Below are 25,004 nucleotides of genomic sequence, written 5' to 3'. Positions count from 1 at the left end.
TCTAGCACTTCTCTCAGCACTTCTCTCCTAGCTACTCCGGATCATTTTTGATGATGCATTTATAATGAAGTTAAGGACACTAATTGTGAGAAACAGTATTTTACAAGATAAAAACACCTTTAATCATGTGTAAAAATACATTGTTTGTCATCCACCAATGCATTAAAGTTGCTCCAGGAGGACTGGGAAAGCTATGCCAGCACAGTGCGAATTTAGGCTCTGCAGCGTAGCGGCGGCGGTGCGGGCTAAAAATTTGTGCTGTTCTGGCACTTCTCCCCTAGCCAGTGAGGATCATTTTTGATGCATTTATAATGAAGTTAAGTACACTAATTGTGAGAAACTATAGTTTACAAGATAAAAACACCTTTAATCATGTGTAAAAATACATTAATTGTCATCCAATGCATCAAATTCCTCCAGGAGGACTGGGGAAGCTATGCCAGAAGAGTGCAAATTTAGGCTCTGCAGCGGTGGTGTAGGCTCAAAATTCGCACTATTCTAGCACTTCTCCCCTAGCCACTCAAAACCATTATTGATGCATTTATAATGAAGTTGAGGACACTAATTGTGAGAAACAGTATTTTACAAGATAAAAACACCTTTAATCATGTGTGAAAATACATTGTTTGTCATCCAATGCATTAAAGTTGCTCCAGGAGGACTGGGGAAGCTATGCCAGAATAGTGCGAATTTAGGCTCTCCAACGGCGGTGTAGGCTCAACATTCGCACTGTTTTGGCACTTCTCCCCTAGCCACTCACGATCATTTGTGATCATTTATAATAATGAAGTTGAGTACACTAATTGTACGAACTTGTAGTTTACAAGATAAAAACGCCTTTAATCATGTGTAAAAATACATTGTTTGTCATCCAATGCATCAGATTGCTCTAGGAGGAATGGGAAAGCTTTGCCTGAACAGTGCGAATTTAGGCTGCAGCAACGCGGCGGTGCATGCTCAAAATTTGCACTGTTCTGGCACTTCTCCCCTAGTAGCCACTCAGGATTATTTCTGATGCATTTATAATAATGAAGTTGAGTACACTAATTGTCAGAAACAATAGTTTACAAGATAAAAACACCTTTAATCATGTGTAAAAATATATTGTTTGTTATCGAATGTATCTGAATTACTCCTGGAGGATTGGGGAAGCTATGCCAGAACAGTGCAAATTTAGGCTCTACGACAGCGGTGCAGGCTCAAAATTTGCACTGTTCTGGCACTTCTTCCCTAGCCACTCAAGATCATTTCTGGCACTTCTCCCCTAGCCACTCAGGATCATTTCTGATGGATTTATAATGAACTTGAGTACAATAATTGTGAGAAACTCTAGTTTACATGGTAAAAACACCTTTAATCATGTGTAAAAATACATTGTTTGTCATCCAATGCATTAGAATTGCTCTTGGAGGACTGGGAAAGCTATGCCATGACAATGCAAATTCGGGCTCTGGAGCGACGGTGCAGGCTCAAAATTCGCGCTGTTCTGGCACTTCCCCTCTAGCCACTCCAGGATCATTTCTGATGCATTTAATGAAGGACTTTGAGTACACTAATTATGAGAAGCAGTAGTTTATAAGATAAAAACACCTTTAATCATGTGTAAAAAAACATTGTTTGTCATCTAATGATCAGAATTGCTCCTGGAGGATTGGGGAAGCTATGCCAGAACAGTGCGAATTTAGGCTCTGCTTCGACGGTGCAGGCTCAAAATTTGCATTCTCTAGCACTTCTCCCCCTATAGCCACTCAGGATCATTTCTGATGCATAATAAAGTTGAGTACACTAATTGAGAAACATTAGTTTACAAGATAAAAACACCTTTAATCATGTGTAAAAATACATTGTTTGTCATCCAATGCATCAAAATTGCTCCTGGAGGACACGGGAAGCTATGCCAGAAGAGTGCAAATTCAGGCTCTACAACGGGGAGGACTGGGGAAGCTATGCCAAAATAGTGCAAATTTAGGCTCTGTAGTAGTGGTGCAAGCTCACAATTTCCACTGTTCTGGCACTTCTCCCCTAGTCACTCAGGATCATTTCTGATGGATTTATAATGAAGTTGAGTACACTAATTATGAGAACCTGTAGTTTACAAGATAAAAACACCTTTAATCATGTGTAAAAATATATTGTTTGTCATCCAATGCATCAGAATGCATCAGAATTGTTGGTCATCCAATGCATCGGAATTGCTCCTGGAGGATAGAGGAAGCTATGCCAGAAGAGTGCAAATTTAGGCTCTGCAGAGCAGCGGTGCAGGCTCAAAATTTGCACTGTTCTAGCACTTCTCTCCTAGCTACTCCGGATCATTTTTGATGATGCATTTATAATGAAGTTGAGGACACTAATTGTGAGAAACAGTATTTTACAAGATAAAAACACCTTTAATCATGTGTAAAAATACATTGTTTGTCATCCAATGCATTAAAGTTGCTCCAGGAGGACTGGGAAAGCTATGCCAGAACAGTGCGAATTTAGGCTCTGCAGCGCAGCGGCGGCGGTGCGGGCTAAAAATTTGTGCTGTTCTGGCACTTCTCCCCTAGCCAGTGATGAGGATCATTTTTGATGCATTTATAATGAAGTTAAGTACACTAATTGTGAGAAACTATAGTTTACAAGATAAAAACACCTTTAATCATGTGTAAAAATACATTGTTTGTCATCCAATGCATCAAATTCCTCCAGGAGGACTGGGGAAGCTATGCCAGAAGAGTGCAAATTTAGGCTCTGCAGCGGTGGTGTAGGCTCAAAATTCGCACTATTCTAGCACTTCTCCCCTAGCCACTCAAAACCATTATTGATGCATTTATAATGAAGTTGAGTACACTAATTGTGAGAAACAGTAGTTTACAAGATAAAAACAACTTTAATCATGTGTAAAAATACATTGTTTGTCATCCAATGCATCAAAATTGCTCCTGGGAGGACTGGGGAAGCTATGCCAGAATAGTGCGAATTTAGGCTCTCCAACGGCGGTGTAGGCTCAACATTCGCACTGTTTTGGCACTTCTCCCCTAGCCACTCACGATCATTTCTGATCATTTATAATAATGAAGTTGAGTATTCTAATTGTACGAACTTGTAGTTTACAAGATAAAAACACCTTTAATCATGTGTAAAAATACATTGTTTGTCATCTAATGCATCAGATTGCTCTAGGAGGAATGGGAAAGCTTTGCGTGAACAGTGCGAATTTAGGCTGCAGCAACGCGGCGGTGCATGCTCAAAATTTGCACTGTTCTGGCACTTCTCCCCTAGTAGCCACTCAGGATTATTTCTGATGCATTTATAATAATGAAGTTGAGTACACTAATTGTCAGAAACAATAGTTTACAAGATAAAAACACCTTTAATCATGTGTAAAAATATATTGTTTGTTATCGAATGTATCTGAATTACTCCTGGAGGATTGGGGAAGCTATGCCAGAACAGTGCAAATTTAGGCTCTACGACAGCGGTGCAAGCTCAAAATTTGCACTGTTCTGGCACTTCTTCCCTAGCCACTCAAGATCATTTCTGGCACTTCTCCCCTAGCCACTCAGGATCATTTCTGATGGATTTATAATGAACTTGAGTACAATAATTGTGAGAAACTCTAGTTTACATGGTAAAAACACCTTTAATAATGTGTAAAAATACATTGTTTGTCATCCAATGCATTAGAATTGCTCTTGGAGGACTGGGAAAGCTATGCCATGACAATGCAAATTCGGGCTCTGGAGCGACGGTGCAGGCTCAAAATTCGCGCTGTTCTGGCACTTCCCCTCTAGCCACTCCAGGATCATTTCTGATGCATTTAATGAAGTTGAGTACACTAATTATGAGAAGCAGTAGTTTATAAGATAAAAACACCTTTAATCATGTGTAAAAGTACATTGTTTGTCATCTAATGCATCAGAATTGCTCCTGGAGGATTGGGGAAGCTATGCCAGAACAGTGCGAATTTAGGCTCTGCTTCGACGGTGCAGGCTCAAAATTTGCATTCTCTAGCACTTCTCCCCCTATAGCCACTCAGGATCATTTCTGATGCATAATGAAGTTGAGTACACTAATTGAGAAACATTAGTTTACAAGATAAAAACACCTTTAATCATGTGTAAAAATACATTGTTTGTCATCCAATGCATCAAAATTGCTCCTGGAGGACAGGGGAAGCTATGCCAGAAGAGTGCAAATTCAGGCTCTACAACGGGGAGGAGTGGGGAAGCTATGCCAAAATAGTGCAAATTTAGGCTCTGTAGTAGCGGTGCAGGCTCACAATTTCCACTGTTCTGGCACTTCTCCCCTAGTCACTCAGGATCATTTCTGATGGATTTATAATGAAGTTGAGTATACTAATTATGAGAACCTGTAGTTTACAAGATAAAAACACCTTTAATCATGTGTAAAAATACATTGTTTGTCATCTAACGCATCAGAATGCATCAGAATTGTTTGTCATCCAATGCATCAGAATTGCTCCTGGAGGATAGAGGAAGCTATGCCAGAACAGTGCAAATTTAGGCTCTGCAGAGCAGCAGTGCAGGCTCAAAATTTGCACTGTTCTAGCACTTCTCTCAGCACTTCTCTCCTAGCTACTCCGGATCATTTTTGATGATGCATTTATAATGAAGTTGAGGACACTAATTGTGAGAAACAGTATTTTACAAGATAAAAACACCTTTAATCATGTGTAAAAATACATTGTTTGTCATCCAATGCATTAAAGTTGCTCCAGGAGGACTGGGAAAGCTATGCCAGAATAGTGCGAATTTAGGCTCTGCAGCGCAGCGGCGGCGGTGCGGGCTAAAAATTTGTGCTGTTCTGGCACTTCTCCCCTAGCCAGTGAGGATCATTTTTGATGCATTTATAATGAAGTTAAGTACACTAATTGTGAGAAACTATAGTTTACAAGATAAAAACACCTTTAATCATGTGTAAAAATACATTGTTTGTCATCCAATGCATCAAATTCCTCCAGGAGGACTGGGGAAGCTATGCCAGAAGAGTGCAAATTTAGGCTCTGCAGCAGTGGTGTAGGCTCAAAATTCGCACTATTCTAGCACTTCTCCCCTAGCCACTCAAAACCATTATTGATGCATTTATAATGAAGTTGAGTACACTAATTGTGAGAAACAGTAGTTTACAAGATAAAAACAACTTTAATCATGTGTAAAAATACATTGTTTGTTATCCAATGCATCAAAATTGCTCCTGGGAGGACTGGGGAAGCTATGCCAGAATAGTGCGAATTTAGGCTCTCCAACGGCGGTGTAGGCTCAACATTCGCACTGTTTTGGCACTTCTCCCCTAGCCACTCACGATCATTTCTGATCATTTATAATAATGAAGTTGAGTACACTAATTGTAAGAACTTGTAGTTTACAAGATAAAAACACCTTTAATCATGTGTAAAAATACATTGTTTGTCATCCAATGCATCAGATTGCTCTAGGAGGAATGGGAAAGCTTTGCCTGAACAGTGCGAATTTAGGCTGCAGCAACGCGGCGGTGCATGCTCAAAATTTGCACTGTTCTGGCACTTCTCCCCTAGTAGCCACTCAGGATTATTTCTGATGCATTTATAATAATGAAGTTGAGTACACTAATTGTCAGAAACAATAGTTTACAAGATAAAAACACCTTTAATCATGTGTAAAAATATATTGTTTGTTATCGAATGTATCTGAATTGCTCCTGGAGGATTGGGGAAGCTATGCCAGAACAGTGCAAATTTAGGCTCTACGACAGCGGTGCAGGCTCAAAATTTGCACTGTTCTGGCACTTCTTCCCTAGCCACTCAAGATCATTTCTGGCACTTCTCCCCTAGCCACTCAGGATCATTTCTGATGGATTTATAATGAACTTGAGTACAATAATTGTGAGAAACTCTAGTTTACATGGTAAAAACACCTTTAATCATGTGTAAAAATACATTGTTTGTCATCCAATGCATTAGAATTGCTCTTGGAGGACTGGGAAAGCTATGCCATGACAATGCAAATTCGGGCTCTGGAGCGACGGTGCAGGCTCAAAATTCGTGATGTTCTGGCACTTCCCCTCTAGCCACTCCAGGATCATTTCTGATGCATTTAATGAAGTTGACTACACTAATTATGAGAAGCAGTAGTTTATAAGAGAAAAACACCTTTAATCATGTGTAAAAATACATTGTTTGTCATCTAATGCATCAGAATTGCTCCTGGAGGATTGGGGAAGCTATGCCAGAACAGTGCGAATTTAGGCTCTGCTTCGACGGTGCAGGCTCAAAATTTGCATTCTCTAGCACTTCTCCCCCTATAGCCACTCAGGATCATTTTTGATGCATAATGAAGTTGAGTACACTAATTGAGAAACATTAGTTTACAAGATAAAAACACCTTTAATCATGTGTAAAAATACATTGTTTGTCATCCAATGCATCAAAATTGCTCCTCGAGGACAGGGGAAGCTATGCCAGAAGAGTGCAAATTCAGGCTCTACAACGGGGAGGACTGGGGAAGCTTTGCCAAAACAGTGCAAATTTAGGCTCTGTAGTGGCGGTGCAGGCTCACAATTTCCACTGTTCTGGCACTTCTCCCCTAGTCACTTAGGATCATTTCTGATGGATTTATAATGAAGTTGAGTACACTAATTATGAGAACCTGTAGTTTACAAGATAAAAACACCTTTAATCATGTGTAAAAATACATTGTTTGTCATCTAACGCATCAGAATGCATCAGAATTTTTTGTCATCCAATGCATCAGAATTGCTCCTGGAGGATAGAGGAAGCTATGCCAGAAGAGTGCAAATTTAGGCTCTGCAGAGCAGCGGTGCAGGCTCAAAATTTGCACTGTTCTAGCACTTCTCTCAGCACTTCTCTCCTAGCTACTCCGGATCATTTTTGATGATGCATTTATAATGTAGTTGAGGACACTAATTGTGAGAAACAGTATTTTACAAGATAAAAACACCTTTAATCATGTGTAAAAATACATTGTTTGTCATCCAATGCATTAAAGTTGCTCCAGGAAGACTGGGAAAGCTATGCCAGAACAGTGCGAATTTAGGCTCTGCAGCGCAGCGGCGGCGGTGCGGGCTAAAAATTTGTGCTGTTCTGGCACTTCTCCCCTAGCCAGTAAGGATCATTTTTGATGCATTTATAATGAAGTTAAGTACACTAATTGTGAGAAACTATAGTTTACAAGATAAAAACACCTTTAATCATGTGTAAAAATGCATTGTTTGTCATCCAATGCATCAAATTCCTCCAGGAGGACTGGGGAAGCTATGCCAGAAGAGTGCAAATTTAGGCTCTGCACAGTGGTGGTGTAGGCTCAAAATTCGCACTATTCTAGCACTTCTCCCCTAGCCACTCAAAGCCATTATTGATGCATTTATAATGAAGTTGAGTACACTAATTGTGAGAAACAGTAGTTTACAAGATAAAAACAACTTTAATCATGTGTAAAAATACATTGTTTGTCATCCAATGCATCAAAATTGCTCCTGGGAGGACTGGGGAAGCTATGCCAGAATAGTGCGAATTTAGGCTCTCCAACGGCGGTGTAGGCTCAACATTCGCACTGTTTTGGCACTTCTCCCCTAGCCACTCACGATCATTTGTGATCATTTATAATAATGAAGTTGAGTACACTAATTGTACGAACTTGTAGTTTACAAGATAAAAACGCCTTTAATCATGTGTAAAAATACATTGTTTGTCATCCAATGCATGAGATTGCTCTAGGAGGAATGGGAAAGCTTTGCCTGAACAGTGCGAATTTAGGCTGCAGCAACGCGGCGGTGCATGCTCAAAATTTGCACTGTTCTGGCACTTCTCCCCTAGTAGCCACTCAGGATTATTTCTGATGCATTTATAATAATGAAGTTGAGTACACTAATTGTCAGAAACAATAGTTTACAAGATAAAAACACCTTTAATCATGTGTAAAAATATATTGTTTGTTATCGAATGTATCTGAATTACTCCTGGAGGATTGGGGAAGCTATGCCAGAACAGTGCAAATTTAGGCTCTACGACAGCGGTGCAGGCTCAAAATTTGCACTGTTCTGGCACTTCTTCCCTAGCCACTCAAGATCATTTCTGGCACTTCTCCCCTAGCCACTCAGGATCATTTCTGATGGATTTATAATGAACTTGAGTACAATAATTGTGTGAAACTCTAGTTTACATGGTAAAAACACCTTTAATCATGTGTAAAAATACATTGTTTGTCATCCAATGCATTAGAATTGCTCTTGGAGGACTGGGAAAGCTATGCCATGACAATGCAAATTCGGGCTCTGGAGAGACGGTGCAGGCTCAAAATTCGCGCTGTTCTGGCACTTCCCCTCTAGCCACTCTAGGATCATTTCTGATGCATTTAATGAAGTTGACTACACTAATTATGAGAAGCAGTAGTTTATAAGATAAAAACACCTTTAATCATGTGTAAAAATACATTGTTTGTCATCTAATGCATCAGAATTGCTCCTGGAGGATTGGGGAAGCTATGCCAGAACAGTGCGAATTTAGGCTCTGCTTCGACGGTGCAGGCTCAAAATTTGCATTCTCTAGCACTTCTCCCCCTATAGCCACTCAGGATCATTTCTGATGCATAATGAAGTTGAGTACACTAATTGAGAAACATTAGTTTACAAGATAAAAACACCTTTAATCATGTGTAAAAATACATTGTTTGTCATCCAATGCATCAAAATTGCTCCTGGAGGACAGGGGAAGCTATGCCAGAAGAGTGCAAATTCAGGCTCTACAACGGGGAGGACTGGGGAAGCTATGCCAAAACAGTGCAAATTTAGGCTCTGTAGTAGCGGTGCAGGCTCACAATTTCCACTGTTCTGGCACTTCTCCCCTAGTCACTCAGGATCATTTCTGATGGATTTATAATGAAGTTGAGTACACTAATTATGAGAACCTGTAGTTTACAAGATAAAAACACCTTTAATCATGTGTAAAAATACATTGTTTGTCATCTAACGCATCAGAATGCATCAGAATTGTTTGTCATCCAATGCATCAGAATTGCTCCTGGAGGATAGAGGAAGCTATGCCAGAACAGTGCAAATTTAGGCTCTGCAGAGCAGCGGTGCAGGCTCAAAATTTGCACTGTTCTAGCACCTCTCAGCACTTCTCTCCTAGCTACTCCGGATCATTTTTGATGATGCATTTATAATGAAGTTGAGGACACTAATTGTGAGAAACAGTATTTTACAAGATAAAAACACCTTTAATCATGTGTAAAAATACATTGTTTGTCATCCAATGCATTAAAGTTGCTCCAGGAGGACTGGGAAAGCTATGCCAGAATAGTGCGAATTTAGGCTCTGCAGCGCAGCGGCGGCGGTGCGGGCTAAAAATTTGTGCTGTTCTGGCACTTCTCCCCTAGCCAGTGAGGATCATTTTTGATGCATTTATAATGAAGTTAAGTACACTAATTGTGAGAAACTATAGTTTACAAGATAAAAACACCTTTAATCATGTGTAAAAATACATTGTTTGTCATCCAATGCATCAAATTCCTCCAGGAGGACTGGGGAAGCTATGCCAGAAGAGTGCAAATTTAGGCTCTGCAGTAGTGGTGTGGGCTCAAAATTCGCACTATTCTAGCACTTCTCCCCTAGCCACTCAAAACCATTATTGATGCATTTATAATGAAGTTGAGTACACTAATTGTGAGAAACAGTAGTTTACAAGATAAAAACAACTTTAATCATGTGTAAAAATACATTGTTTGTTATCCAATGCATCAAAATTGCTCCTGGGAGGACTGGGGAAGCTATGCCAGAATAGTGCGAATTTAGGCTCTCCAACGGCGGTGTAGGCTCAACATTCGCACTGTTTTGGCACTTCTCCCCTAGCCACTCACGATCATTTCTGATCATTTATAATAATGAAGTTGAGTACACTAATTGTAAGAACTTGTAGTTTACAAGATAAAAACACCTTTAATCATGTGTAAAAATACATTGTTTGTCATCCAATGCATCAGATTGCTCTAGGAGGAATGGGAAAGCTTTGCCTGAACAGTGCGAATTTAGGCTGCAGCAACGCGGCGGTGCATGCTCAAAATTTGCACTGTTCTGGCACTTCTCCCCTAGTAGCCACTCAGGATTATTTCTGATGCATTTATAATAATGAAGTTGAGTACACTAATTGTCAGAAACAATAGTTTACAAGATAAAAACACCTTTAATCATGTGTAAAAATATATTGTTTGTTATCGAATGTATCTGAATTGCTCCTGGAGGATTGGGGAAGCTATGCCAGAACAGTGCAAATTTAGGCTCTACGACAGCGGTGCAGGCTCAAAATTTGCACTGTTCTGGCACTTCTTCCCTAGCCACTCAAGATCATTTCTGGCACTTCTCCCCTAGCCACTCAGGATCATTTCTGATGGATTTATAATGAACTTGAGTACAATAATTGTGAGAAACTCTAGTTTACATGGTAAAAACACCTTTAATCATGTGTAAAAATACATTGTTTGTCATCCAATGCATTAGAATTGCTCTTGGAGGACTGGGAAAGCTATGCCATGACAATGCAAATTCGGGCTCTGGAGCGACGGTGCAGGCTCAAAATTCGTGATGTTCTGGCACTTCCCCTCTAGCCACTCCAGGATCATTTCTGATGCATTTAATGAAGTTGACTACACTAATTATGAGAAGCAGTAGTTTATAAGAGAAAAACACCTTTAATCATGTGTAAAAATACATTGTTTGTCATCTAATGCATCAGAATTGCTCCTGGAGGATTGGGGAAGCTATGCCAGAACAGTGCGAATTTAGGCTCTGCTTCGACGGTGCAGGCTCAAAATTTGCATTCTCTAGCACTTCTCCCCCTATAGCCACTCAGGATCATTTTTGATGCATAATGAAGTTGAGTACACTAATTGAGAAACATTAGTTTACAAGATAAAAACACCTTTAATCATGTGTAAAAATACATTGTTTGTCATCCAATGCATCAAAATTGCTCCTCGAGGACAGGGGAAGCTATGCCAGAAGAGTGCAAATTCAGGCTCTACAACAGGGAGGACTGGGGAAGCTATGCCAAAACAGTGCAAATTTAGGCTCTGTAGTGGCGGTGCAGGCTCACAATTTCCACTGTTCTGGCACTTCTCCCCTAGTCACTTAGGATCATTTCTGATGGATTTATAATGAAGTTGAGTACACTAATTATGAGAACCTGTAGTTTACAAGATAAAAACACCTTTAATCATGTGTAAAAATACATTGTTTGTCATCTAACGCATCAGAATGCATCAGAATTTTTTGTCATCCAATGCATCAGAATTGCTCCTGGAGGATAGAGGAAGCTATGCCAGAAGAGTGCAAATTTAGGCTCTGCAGAGCAGCGGTGCAGGCTCAAAATTTGCACTGTTCTAGCACTTCTCTCAGCACTTCTCTCCTAGCTACTCCGGATCATTTTTGATGATGCATTTATAATGTAGTTGAGGACACTAATTGTGAGAAACAGTATTTTACAAGATAAAAACACCTTTAATCATGTGTAAAAATACATTGTTTGTCATCCAATGCATTAAAGTTGCTCCAGGAAGACTGGGAAAGCTATGCCAGAACAGTGCGAATTTAGGCTCTGCAGCGCAGCGGCGGCGGTGCGGGCTAAAAATTTGTGCTGTTCTGGCACTTCTCCCCTAGCCAGTAAGGATCATTTTTGATGCATTTATAATGAAGTTAAGTACACTAATTGTGAGAAACTATAGTTTACAAGATAAAAACACCTTTAATCATGTGTAAAAATGCATTGTTTGTCATCCAATGCATCAAATTCCTCCAGGAGGACTGGGGAAGCTATGCCAGAAGAGTGCAAATTTAGGCTCTGCACAGTGGTGGTGTAGGCTCAAAATTCGCACTATTCTAGCACTTCTCCCCTAGCCACTCAAAGCCATTATTGATGCATTTATAATGAAGTTGAGTACACTAATTGTGAGAAACAGTAGTTTACAAGATAAAAACAACTTTAATCATGTGTAAAAATACATTGTTTGTCATCCAATGCATCAAAATTGCTCCTGGGAGGACTGGGGAAGCTATGCCAGAATAGTGCGAATTTAGGCTCTCCAACGGCGGTGTAGGCTCAACATTCGCACTGTTTTGGCACTTCTCCCCTAGCCACTCACGATCATTTGTGATCATTTATAATAATGAAGTTGAGTACACTAATTGTACGAACTTGTAGTTTACAAGATAAAAACGCCTTTAATCATGTGTAAAAATACATTGTTTGTCATCCAATGCATGAGATTGCTCTAGGAGGAATGGGAAAGCTTTGCCTGAACAGTGCGAATTTAGGCTGCAGCAACGCGGCGGTGCATGCTCAAAATTTGCACTGTTCTGGCACTTCTCCCCTAGTAGCCACTCAGGATTATTTCTGATGCATTTATAATAATGAAGTTGAGTACACTAATTGTCAGAAACAATAGTTTACAAGATAAAAACACCTTTAATCATGTGTAAAAATATATTGTTTGTTATCGAATGTATCTGAATTACTCCTGGAGGATTGGGGAAGCTATGCCAGAACAGTGCAAATTTAGGCTCTACGACAGCGGTGCAGGCTCAAAATTTGCACTGTTCTGGCACTTCTTCCCTAGCCACTCAAGATCATTTCTGGCACTTCTCCCCTAGCCACTCAGGATCATTTCTGATGGATTTATAATGAACTTGAGTACAATAATTGTGAGAAACTCTAGTTTACATGGTAAAAACACCTTTAATCATGTGTAAAAATACATTGTTTGTCATCCAATGCATTAGAATTGCTCTTGGAGGACTGGGAAAGCTATGCCATGACAATGCAAATTCGGGCTCTGGAGAGACGGTGCAGGCTCAAAATTCGCGCTGTTCTGGCACTTCCCCTCTAGCCACTCCAGGATCATTTCTGATGCATTTAATGAAGTTGACTACACTAATTATGAGAAGCAGTAGTTTATAAGATAAAAACACCTTTAATCATGTGTAAAAATACATTGTTTGTCATCTAATGCATCAGAATTGCTCCTGGAGGATTGGGGAAGCTATGCCAGAACAGTGCGAATTTAGGCTCTGCTTCGACGGTGCAGGCTCAAAATTTGCATTCTCTAGCACTTCTCCCCCTATAGCCACTCAGGATCATTTCTGATGCATAATGAAGTTGAGTACACTAATTGAGAAACATTAGTTTACAAGATAAAAACACCTTTAATCATGTGTAAAAATACATTGTTTGTCATCCAATGCATCAAAATTGCTCCTGGAGGACAGGGGAAGCTATGCCAGAAGAGTGCAAATTCAGGCTCTACAACGGGGAGGACTGGGGAAGCTATGCCAAAACAGTGCAAATTTAGGCTCTGTAGTAGCGGTGCAGGCTCACAATTTCCACTGTTCTGGCACTTCTCCCCTAGTCACTCAGGATCATTTCTGATGGATTTATAATGAAGTTGAGTACACTAATTATGAGAACCTGTAGTTTACAAGATAAAAACACCTTTAATCATGTGTAAAAATACATTGTTTGTCATCTAACGCATCAGAATGCATCAGAATTGTTTGTCATCCAATGCATCAGAATTGCTCCTGGAGGATAGAGGAAGCTATGCCAGAACAGTGCAAATTTAGGCTCTACAGAGCAGCGGTGCAGGCTCAAAATTTGCACTGTTCTAGCACCTCTCAGCACTTCTCTCCTAGCTACTCCGGATCATTTTTGATGATGCATTTATAATGAAGTTGAGGACACTAATTGTGAGAAACAATATTTTACAAGATAAAAACACCTTTAATCATGTGTAAAAATACATTGTTTGTCATCCAATGCATTAAAGTTGCTCCAGGAGGACTGGGAAAGCTATGCCTGAATAGTGCGAATTTAGGCTCTGCAGCGCAGCGGCGGCGGTGCGGGCTAAAAATTTGTGCTGTTCTTGCACTTCTCCCCTAGCCAGTGAGGATCATTTTTGATGCATTTATAATGAAGTTAAGTACACTAATTGTGAGAAACTATAGTTTACAAGATAAAAACACCTTTAATCATGTGTAAAAATACATTGTTTGTCATCCAATGCATCAAATTCCTCCAGGAGGACTGGGGAAGCTATGCCAGAAGAGTGCAAATTTAGGCTCTGCAGTAGTGGTGTGGGCTCAAAATTCGCACTATTCTAGCACTTCTCCCCTAGCCACTCAAAACCATTATTGATGCATTTATAATGAAGTTGAGTACACTAATTGTGAGAAACAGTAGTTTACAAGATAAAAACAACTTTAATCATGTGTAAAAATACATTGTTTGTTATCCAATGCATCAAAATTGCTCCTGGGAGGACTGGGGAAGCTATGCCAGAATAGTGCGAATTTAGGCTCTCCAACGGCGGTGTAGGCTCAACATTCGCACTGTTTTGGCACTTCTCCCCTAGCCACTCACGATCATTTCTGATCATTTATAATAATGAAGTTGAGTACACTAATTGTAAGAACTTGTAGTTTACAAGATAAAAACACCTTTAATCATGTGTAAAAATACATTGTTTGTCATCCAATGCATCAGATTGCTCTAGGAGGAATGGGAAAACTTTGCCTGAACAGTGCGAATTTAGGCTGCAGCAACGCGGCGAAGCATGCTCAAAATTTGCACTATTCTGGCACTTCTCCCCTAGTAGCCACTCAGGATTATTTCTGATGCATTTATAATAATGAAGTTGAGTACACTAATTGTCAGAAACAATAGTTTACAAGATAAAAACACCTTTAATCATGTGTAAAAATATATTGTTTGTTATCGAATGTATCTGAATTACTCCTGGAGGATTGGGGAAGCTATACCAGAACAGTGCAAATTTAGGCTCTACGACAGCGGTGCAGGCTCAAAATTTGCACTGTTCTGGCACTTCTTCCCTAGCCACTCAAGATCATTTCTGGCACTTCTCCCCTAGCCACTCAGGATCATTTCTGATGGATTTATAATGAACTTGAGTACAATAATTGTGAGAAACTCTAGTTTACATGGTAAAAACACCTTTAATCATGTGTAAAAATACATTGTATTTAGGCTCTGCAGCGCAGCGGCGGCGGTGCGGGCTAAAAATTTGTGCTGTTCTGGCACTTCTCCCCTAGCCAGTGATGAGGATCATTTTTGATGCATTTATAATGAAGTTAAGTACACTAATTGTGAGAAACTATAGTTTACAAGATAAAAACACCTTTAATCATGTGTAAAAATACATTGTTTGTCATCCAATGCATCAAATTCCTCCAGGAGGACTGGGGAAGCTATGCCAGAAGAGTGCAAATTTAGGCTCTGCAGCGGTGGTGTAGGCTCAAAATTCGCACTATTCTAGCACTTCTCCCCTAGCCACTCAAAACCATTATTGATGCATTTATAATGAAGTTGAGTACACTAATTGTGAGAAACAGTAGTTTACAAGATAAAAACAACTTTAATCATGTGTAAAAATACATTGTTTGTCATCCAATGCATCAAAATTGCTCCTGGGAGGACTGGGGAAGCTATGCCAGAATAGTGCGAATTTAGGCTCTCCAACGGCGGTGTATGCTCAACATTCGCACTGTTTTGGCACTTCTCCCCTAGCCACTCACGATCATTTCTGATCATTTATAATAATGAAGTTGAGTACACTAATTGTAAGAACTTGTAGTTTACAAGATAAAAACACCTTTAATCATGTGTAAAAATACATTGTTTGCCATCCAATGCATCAGATTGCTCTAGGAGGAATGGGAAAGCTTTGCGTGAACAGTGCGAATTTAGGCTGCAGCAACGCGGCGGTGCATGCTCAAAATTTGCACTGTTCTGGCACTTCTCCCCTAGTAGCCACTCAGGATTATTTCTGATGCATTTATAATAATGAAGTTGAGTACACTAATTGTCAGAAACAATAGTTTACAAGATAAAAACACCTTTAATCATGTGTAAAAATATATTGTTTGTTATCGAATGTATCTGAATTACTCCTGGAGGATTGGGGACGCTATGCGAGAACAGTGCAAATTTAGGCTCTACGACAGCGGTGCAAGCTCAAAATTTGCACTGTTCTGGCACTTCTTCCCTAGCCACTCAAGATCATTTCTGGCACTTCTCCCCTAGCCACTCAGGATCATTTCTGATGGATTTATAATGAACTTGAGTACAATAATTGTGAGAAACTCTAGTTTACATGGTAAAAACACCTTTAATCATGTGTAAGAATACATTGTTTGTCATCCAATGCATTAGAATTGCTCTTGGAGGACTGGGAAAGCTATGCCATGACAATGCAAATTCGGGCTCTGGAGCGACGGTGCTGGCTCAAAATTCGCGCTGTTCTGGCACTTCCCCTCTAGCCACTCCAGGATCATTTCTGATGCATTTAATGAAGTTGAGTACACTAATTATGAGAAGCAGTAGTTTATAAGATAAAAACACCTTTAATCAAGTGTAAAAATACATTGTTTGTCATCTAATGCATCAGAATTGCTCCTGGAGGATTGGGGAAGCTATGCCAGAACAGTGCGAATTTAGGCTCTGCATCGACGGTGCAGGCTCAAAATTTGCATTCTCTAGCACTTCTCCCCCTATAGCCACTCAGGATCATTTCTGATGCATAATGAAGTTGAGTACACTAATTGAGAAACATTAGTTTACAAGATAAAAACACCTTTAATCATGTGTAAAAATACATTGTTTGTCATCCAATGCATCAAAATTGCTCCTGGAGGACAGGGGAAGCTATGCCAGAAGAGTGCAAATTCAGGCTCTACAACGGGGAGGACTGGGGAAGCTATGCCAAAATAGTGCAAATTTAGGCTCTGTAGTAGCGGTGCAAGCTCACAATTTCCACTGTTTTGGCACTTCTCCCCTAGTCACTCAGGATCATTTCTGATGGATTTATAATGAAGTTGAGTACACTAATTATGAGAACCTGTAGTTTACAAGATAAAAACACCTTTAATCATGTGTAAAAATACATTGTTTGTCATCTAACGCATCAGAATGCATCAGAATTGTTTGTCATCCAATGCATCAGAATTGCTCCTGGAGGATAGAGGAAGCTATGCCAGAAGAGTGCAAATTTAGGCTCTGCAGAGCACCGGTGCAGGCTCAAAATTTGCACTGTTCTAGCACTTCTCTCAGCACTTCTCTCCTAGCTACTCTGGATCATTTTTGATGATGCATTTATAATGAAGTTGAGGACACTAATTGTGAGAAACAGTATTTTACAAGATAAAAACACCTTTAATCATGTGTAAAAATACATTGTTTGTCATCCAATGCATTAAAGTTGCTCCAGGAGGACTGGGAAAGCTATGCCAGAATAGTGCGAATTTAGGCTCTGCAGCGCAGCGGCGGCGGTGCGGGCTAAAAATTTGTGCTGTTCTGGCACTTCTCCCCTAGCCAGTGAGGATCATTTTTGATGCATTTATAATGAAGTTAAGTACACTAATTGTGAGAAACTATAGTTTACAAGATAAAAACACCTTTAATCATGTGTAAAAATACATTGTTTGTCATCCAATGCATCAAATTCCTCCAGGAGGACTGGGGAAGCTATGCCAGAAGAGTGCAAATTTAGGCTCTGCAGCAGTGGTGTAGGCTCAAAATTCGCACTATTCTAGCACTTCTCCCCTAGCCACTCAAAACCATTATTGATGCATTTATAATGAAGTTGAGTACACTAATTGTGAGAAACAGTAGTTTACAAGATAAAAACAACTTTAATCATGTGTAAAAATACATTGTTTGTTATCCAATGCATCAAAATTGCTCCTGGGAGGACTGGGGAAGCTATGCCAGAATAGTGCGAATTTAGGCTCTCCAACGGCGGTGTAGGCTCAACATTCGCACTGTTTTGGCACTTCTCCCCTAGACACTCACGATCATTTCTGATCATTTATAATAATGAAGTTGAGTACACTAATTGTAAGAACTTGTAGTTTACAAGATAAAAACACCTTTAATCATGTGTAAAAATACATTGTTTGTCATCCAATGCATCAGAGTGCTCTAGGAGGAATGGGAGAGCTTTTCCTGAACAGTGCGAATTTAGGCTGCAGCAACCCGGCGGTGCATGCTCAAAATTTGCACTATTTTGGCACTTCTCCCCTAGTAGCCACTCAGGATTATTTCTGATGGATTTATAATGAACTTGAGTACAATAATTGTGAGAAACTCTAGTTTACATGGTAAAAACACCTTTAATCATGTGTAAAAATACATTGTTTGTCATCCAATGCATTAGAATTGCTCTTGGAGGACTGGGAAAGCTATGCCATGACAATGCAAATTCGGGCTCTGGAGCGACGGTGCTGGCTCAAAATTCGCGCTGTTCTGGCACTTCCCCTCTAGCCACTCCAGGATCATTTCTGATGCATTTAATGAAGTTGAGTACACTAATTATGAGAAGCAGTAGTTTATAAGATAAAAACACCTTTAATCAAGTGTAAAAATACATTGTTTGTCATCTAATGCATCAGAATTGCTCCTGGAGGATTGGGGAAGCTATGCCAGAACAGTGCGAATTTAGGCTCTGCATCGACGGTGCAGGCTCAAAATTTGCATTCTCTAGCACTTCTCCCCCTATAGCCACTCAGGATCATTTCTGATGCATAATGAAGTTGAGTACACTAATTGAGAAACATTAGTTTACAAGATAAAAACACCTTTAATCATGTGTAAAAATACATTGTTTGTCATCCAATGCATCAAAATTGCTCCTGGAGGACAGGGGAAGCTATGCCAGAAGAGTGCAAATTCAGGCTCTACAACGGGGAGGACTGGGGAAGCTATGCCAAAATAGTGCAAATTTAGGCTCTGTAGTAGCGGTGCAAGCTCACAATTTCCACTGTTTTGGCACTTCTCCCCTAGTCACTCAGGATCATTTCTGATGGATTTATAATGAAGTTGAGTACACTAATTATGAGAACCTGTAGTTTACAAGATAAAAACACCTTTAATCATGTGTAAAAATACATTGTTTGTCATCTAACGCATCAGAATGCATCAGAATTGTTTGTCATCCAATGCATCAGAATTGCTCCTGGAGGATAGAGGAAGCTATGCCAGAAGAGTGCAAATTTAGGCTCTGCAGAGCACCGGTGCAGGCTCAAAATTTGCACTGTTCTAGCACTTCTCTCAGCACTTCTCTCCTAGCTACTCTGGATCATTTTTGATGATGCATTTATAATGAAGTTGAGGACACTAATTGTGAGAAACAGTATTTTACAAGATAAAAACACCTTTAATCATGTGTAAAAATACATTGTTTGTCATCCAATGCATTAAAGTTGCTCCAGGAGGACTGGGAAAGCTATGCCAGAATAGTGCGAATTTAGGCTCTGCAGCGCAGCGGCGGCGGTGCGGGCTAAAAATTTGTGCTGTTCTGGCACTTCTCCCCTAGCCAGTGAGGATCATTTTTGATGCATTTATAATGAAGTTAAGTACACTAATTGTGAGAAACTATAGTTTACAAGATAAAAACACCTTTAATCATGTGTAAAAATACATTGTTTGTCATCCAATGCATCAAATTCCTCCAGGAGGACTGGGGAAGCTATGCCAGAAGAGTGCAAATTTAGGCTCTGCAGCAGTGGTGTAGGCTCAAAATTCGCACTATTCTAGCACTTCTCCCCTAGCCACTCAAAACCATTATTGATGCATTTATAATGAAGTTGAGTACACTAATTGTGAGAAACAGTAGTTTACAAGATAAAAACAACTTTAATCATGTGTAAAAATACATTGTTTGTTATCCAATGCATCAAAATTGCTCCTGGGAGGACTGGGGAAGCTATGCCAGAATAGTGCGAATTTAGGCTCTCCAACGGCGGTGTAGGCTCAACATTCGCACTGTTTTGGCACTTCTCCCCTAGACACTCACGATCATTTCTGATCATTTATAATAATGAAGTTGAGTACACTAATTGTAAGAACTTGTAGTTTACAAGATAAAAACACCTTTAATCATGTGTAAAAATACATTGTTTGTCATCCAATGCATCAGAGTGCTCTAGGAGGAATGGGAGAGCTTTTCCTGAACAGTGCGAATTTAGGCTGCAGCAACCCGGCGGTGCATGCTCAAAATTTGCACTATTTTGGCACTTCTCCCCTAGTAGCCACTCAGGATTATTTCTGATGCATTTATAATAATGAAGTTGAGTACACTAATTGTCAGAAACAATAGTTTACAAGATAAAAACACCTTTAATCATGTGTAAAAATATATTGTTTGTTATCGAATGTATCTGAATTACTCCTGGAGGATTGGGGAAGCTATGCCAGAACAGTGCAAATTTAGGCTCTACGACAGCGGTGCAGGCTCAAAATTTGCACTGTTCTGGCACTTCTTCCCTAGCCACTCAAGATCATTTCTGGCAATTCTCCCCTAGCCACTCAAGATCATTTCTGGCACTTCTCCCCTAGCCACTCAGGATCATTTCTGATGGATTTATAATGAACTTGAGTACAATAATTGTGAGAAACTCTAGTTTACATGGTAAAAATACCTTTAGTCATGTGTAAAAATACATTGTTTGTCATCCAATGCATTAGAATTGCTCTTGGAGGACTGGGAAAGCTATGCCATGTCAATGCAAATTTGGGGTCTGGAGCGACGGTGCAGGCTCAAAATTCGCGCTGTTCTGGCACTTCCCCTCTAGCCACTCCAAGATCATTGCTGATGCATTTAATGAAGTTGACTACACTAATTATGAGAAGCAGTAGTTTATAAGATAAAAACACCTTTAATCATGTGTAAAAATACATTGTTTGTCATCTAATGCATCAGAATTGCTCCTGGAGGATTGGGGAAGCTATGCCAGAACAGTGCGAATTTAGGCTCTGCATCGACGGTGCAGGCTCAAAATTTGCATTCTCTAGCACTTCTCCCCCTATAGCCACTCAGGATCATTTCTGATGCATAATGAAGTTGAGTACACTAATTGAGAAACATTAGTTTACAAGATAAAAACACCTTTAATCATGTGTAAAAATACATTGTTTGTCATCCAATGCATCAAAATTGCTCCTGGAGGACAGGGGAAGCTATGCCAGAAGAGTGCAAATTCAGGCTCTACAACGGGGAGGACTGGGGAAGCTATGCCAAAATAGTGCAAATTTAGGCTCTGTAGTAGCGGTGCAGGCTCACAATTTCCACTGTTTTGGCACTTCTCCCCTAGTCACTCAGGATCATTTCTGATGGATTTATAATGAAGTTGAGTACACTAATTATGAGAACCTGTAGTTTACAAGATAAAAACACCTTTAATCATGTGTAAAAATACATTGTTTGTCATCTAACGCATCAGAATGCATCAGAATTGTTTGTCATCCAATGCATCAGAATTGCTCCTGGAGGATAGAGGAAGCTATGCCAGAACAGTGCAAATTTAGGCTCTACAGAGCAGCGGTGCAGGCTCAAAATTTGCACTGTTCTAGCACTTCTCTCAGCACTTCTCTCCTAGCTACTCTGGATCATTTTTGATGATGCATTTATAATGAAGTTGAGGACACTAATTGTGAGAAACAGTATTTTACAAGATAAAAACACCTTTAATCATGTGTAAAAATACATTGTTTGTCATCCAATGCATTAAAGTTGCTCCAGGAGGACTGGGAAAGCTATGCAACAACAGTGCGAATTTACGCTCTGTAGCAACGGCGGTGCGGGCTCAAAATTTGTGATGTTCTGGCACTTCTCCCCTAGCCAGTGAGGATTATTTTTGATGCATTTATAATGAAGTTAAGTACACTAATTGTGAGAAACTATAGTTTACAAGATAAAAACACCTTTAATCATGTGTAAAAATACATTGTTTGTCATCCAATGCATCAAATTCCTCTAGGAGGACTGGGGAAGCTATGCCAGAAGAGTGCAAATTTAGGCTCTGCAGCAGTGGTGTAGGCTCAAAATTCGCACTATTCTAGCACTTCTCCCCTAGCCACTCAAAACCATTATTGATGCATTTATAATGAAGTTGAGTACACTAATTGTGAGAAACAGTAGTTTACAAGATAAAAACAACTTTAATCATGTGTAAAAATACATTGTTTGTTATCCAATGCATCAAAATTGCTCCTGGGAGGACTGGGGAAGCTATGCCAGAATAGTGCGAATTGAGGCTCTCCAACGGCGGTGTAGGCTCAACATTCGCACTGTTTTGGCACTTCTCCCCTAGCCACTCACGATCATTTCTGATCATTTATAATAATGAAGTTGAGTACACTAATTGTAAGAACTTGTAGTTTACAAGATAAAAACACCTTTAATCATGTGTAAAAATACATTGTTTGTCATCCAATGCATCAGATTGCTCTAGGAGGAATGGGAAAGCTTTGCCTGAACAGTGCGAATTTAGGCTGCAGCAACGCGGCGGTGCATGCTCAAAATTTGCACTATTCTGGCACTTCTCCCCTAGTAGCCACTCAGGATTATTTCTGATGCATTTATAATAATGAAGTTGAGTACACTAATTGTTAGAAACAATAGTTTACAAGATAAAAACACCTTTAATCATGTGTAAAAATATATTGTTTGTTATCGAATGTATCTGAATTACTCCTGGAGGATTGGGGAAGCTATGCCAGAACAGTGCAAATTTAGGCTCTACGACAGCGGTGCAGGCTCAAAATTTGAAGTTGAGTACACTAATGATGCATAATGAAGTTGAGTACACTAATTGAGAAACATTAGTTTACAAGATAAAAACACCTTTAATCATGTGTAAAAATACATTGTTTGTCATCCAATGCATCAAAATTGCTCCTGGAGGACAGGGGAAGTTATGCCAGAAGAGTGCAAATTCAGGCTCTACAACGGGGAGGACTGGGGAAGCTATGCCAAAACAGTGCAAATTTAGGCTCTGTAGTAGCAGTGCAGGCTCACAATTTCCACTGTTCTGGCACTTCTCCCCTAGTCACTCAGGATCATTTCTGATGGATTTATAATGAAGTTGAGTACACTAATTATGAGAACCTATAGTTTACAAGATAAAAACACATTTAATCATGTGTAAAAATACATTGTTTGTCATCCAATGCATCAAATTGCTCCAGGAGGACTGGGGAAGCTATGCCAGAAGAGTGTAAATTTAGGCTCTGCGGCGGCGGTGTAGGCTCAAAATTCGCACTATTCTAGCACTTCTCCCCTAGCCACTCAAAACCATTATTGATGCATTTATAATGAAGTTGAGTACACTAATTGTGAGAAACAGTAGTTTACAAAATAAAAACAACTTTAATCATGTGTAAAAATACATTGTTTGTCATCCAATGCATCAAAATTGCTCCTGGAGGACTGGGGAAGCTATGCCAGAATAGTGCCAATTTAGGCTCTCCAACGGCAGTGTAGGCTCAAAATTCACACTGTTCTGGCACTTCTACCCTAGCCACTTAGGATCATTTCTGATGCATTGTAATGAAGTTGAGTACACTTATTGAGAAACAGTAATTTACAAGATAAAAGCACCTTTAATCATTTGTAAAATTACATTGTTTGTCATCCAATGCATCAGAATGGCTCCAGGAGGGCTGGGGAGGCTATGCCAGAAGAGTGCAAATTTAAGCTCTGCAGCAGCGTGCAGGCTCAAAACTCACGTTGTTCTGGCACTTCTCCCCTAGCCACTCAGGATCATTTGTGATGCATTTATAATGAAGTTGAGTACAGTAATTGTGAGAAACTCTAGTTTACACGGTAAAAACACCTTTAATCATGTGTAAAAATACATTGTTTGTCATCCAATGCATTAGAATTGCTCCTAGAGGACTAGGGAAGCTATGCCAGAACAATGCGAATTTTGGCCCTGGAGCGGCGGTGCACGCTCAAACTTCGCGCTGCTCTGGCACATCTCCACTAGCCACTCAGGATCATTTTTGATGCATTTATAATGAAGTTGAGTACACAAGTTGTGAGAAAAAATAGTTTACAAGATAAAAACACCTTTAATCATGTGTAAAAATACATTGTTTGTCATCCAATGCATTAGAATTGCTCCTGGAGGACTGGGGAAGCTATGCCAGAACAGTGCGAATTTAGGCTCTGCTTCGGCGGTGCAGGCTCAAAATTTGCGCTATTCTGGCACTTCTCCCCTAGCCACTCAGGATCATTTCTAATGCATTTATAATGAAGTTGAGTACACTAAGTGTGAGAAACAGTAGTTTACAAGATAAAAACACCTTTAATCAAGTGTAAAAATACATTGTTTGTCATCCAATGCATCAAAATTGCTCCTGGAGGACTAGGGAAGCTATGCCAGAAGAGTGCGAATTTAAGCTCTGCAGCAGCGCGGGCGGTGCAGGCTCAACATTCGCACTATTCTGGCACTTCTCCCCTAGCCACTCAGGATCATTTCTGATGGATTTATAATGAACTTGAGTACAATAATTGTGAGAAACTCTAGTTTACATGGTAAAAACACCTTTAATCATGTGTAAAAATACATTGTTTGTCATCCAATGCATTAGAATTGCTCTTGGAGGACTGGGAAAGCTATGCCATGACAATGCAAATTCGGGCTCTGGAGCGACGGTGCAGGCTCAAAATTCGCGTTGTTCTGGCACTTCCCCTCTAGCCACTCCAGGATCATTTCTGATGCATTTAATGAAGTTGACTACACTAATTATGAGAAGCAGTAGTTTATAAGATAAAAACATCTTTAATCATGTGTAAAAATACATTGTTTGTCATCTAATGCATCAGAATTGCTCCTGGAGGATTGGAGAAGCTATGCCAGAACAGTGCGAATTTAGGCTCTGCTTTGGCGGTGCAGGCTCAAAATTTGCATTCTCTAGCACTTCTCCCCCTATAGCCACTCACGATCATTTCTGATGCATAATGAAGTTGAGTACACTAATTGAGAAACATTAGTTTACAAGATAAAAACACCTTTAATCATGTGTAAAAATACATTGTTTGTCATCCAATGCATCAAAATTGCTCCTGGAGGACTGGGGAAGCTATGCCAGAATAGTGCGAATTTAGGCTCTCCAACGACGGTGTAGGCTCAACATTCACACTGTTCTGGCACTTCTCCCC

The sequence above is a fragment of the Cibotium barometz genome, chromosome 52 (genome assembly GCF_041138505.1).
Source record: "Cibotium barometz isolate CiBa-2024 chromosome 52, ASM4113850v1, whole genome shotgun sequence".
Lineage (NCBI taxonomy): Eukaryota > Viridiplantae > Streptophyta > Polypodiopsida > Cyatheales > Cibotiaceae > Cibotium > Cibotium barometz.
This window is presented reverse-complemented; position numbering follows the sequence as displayed.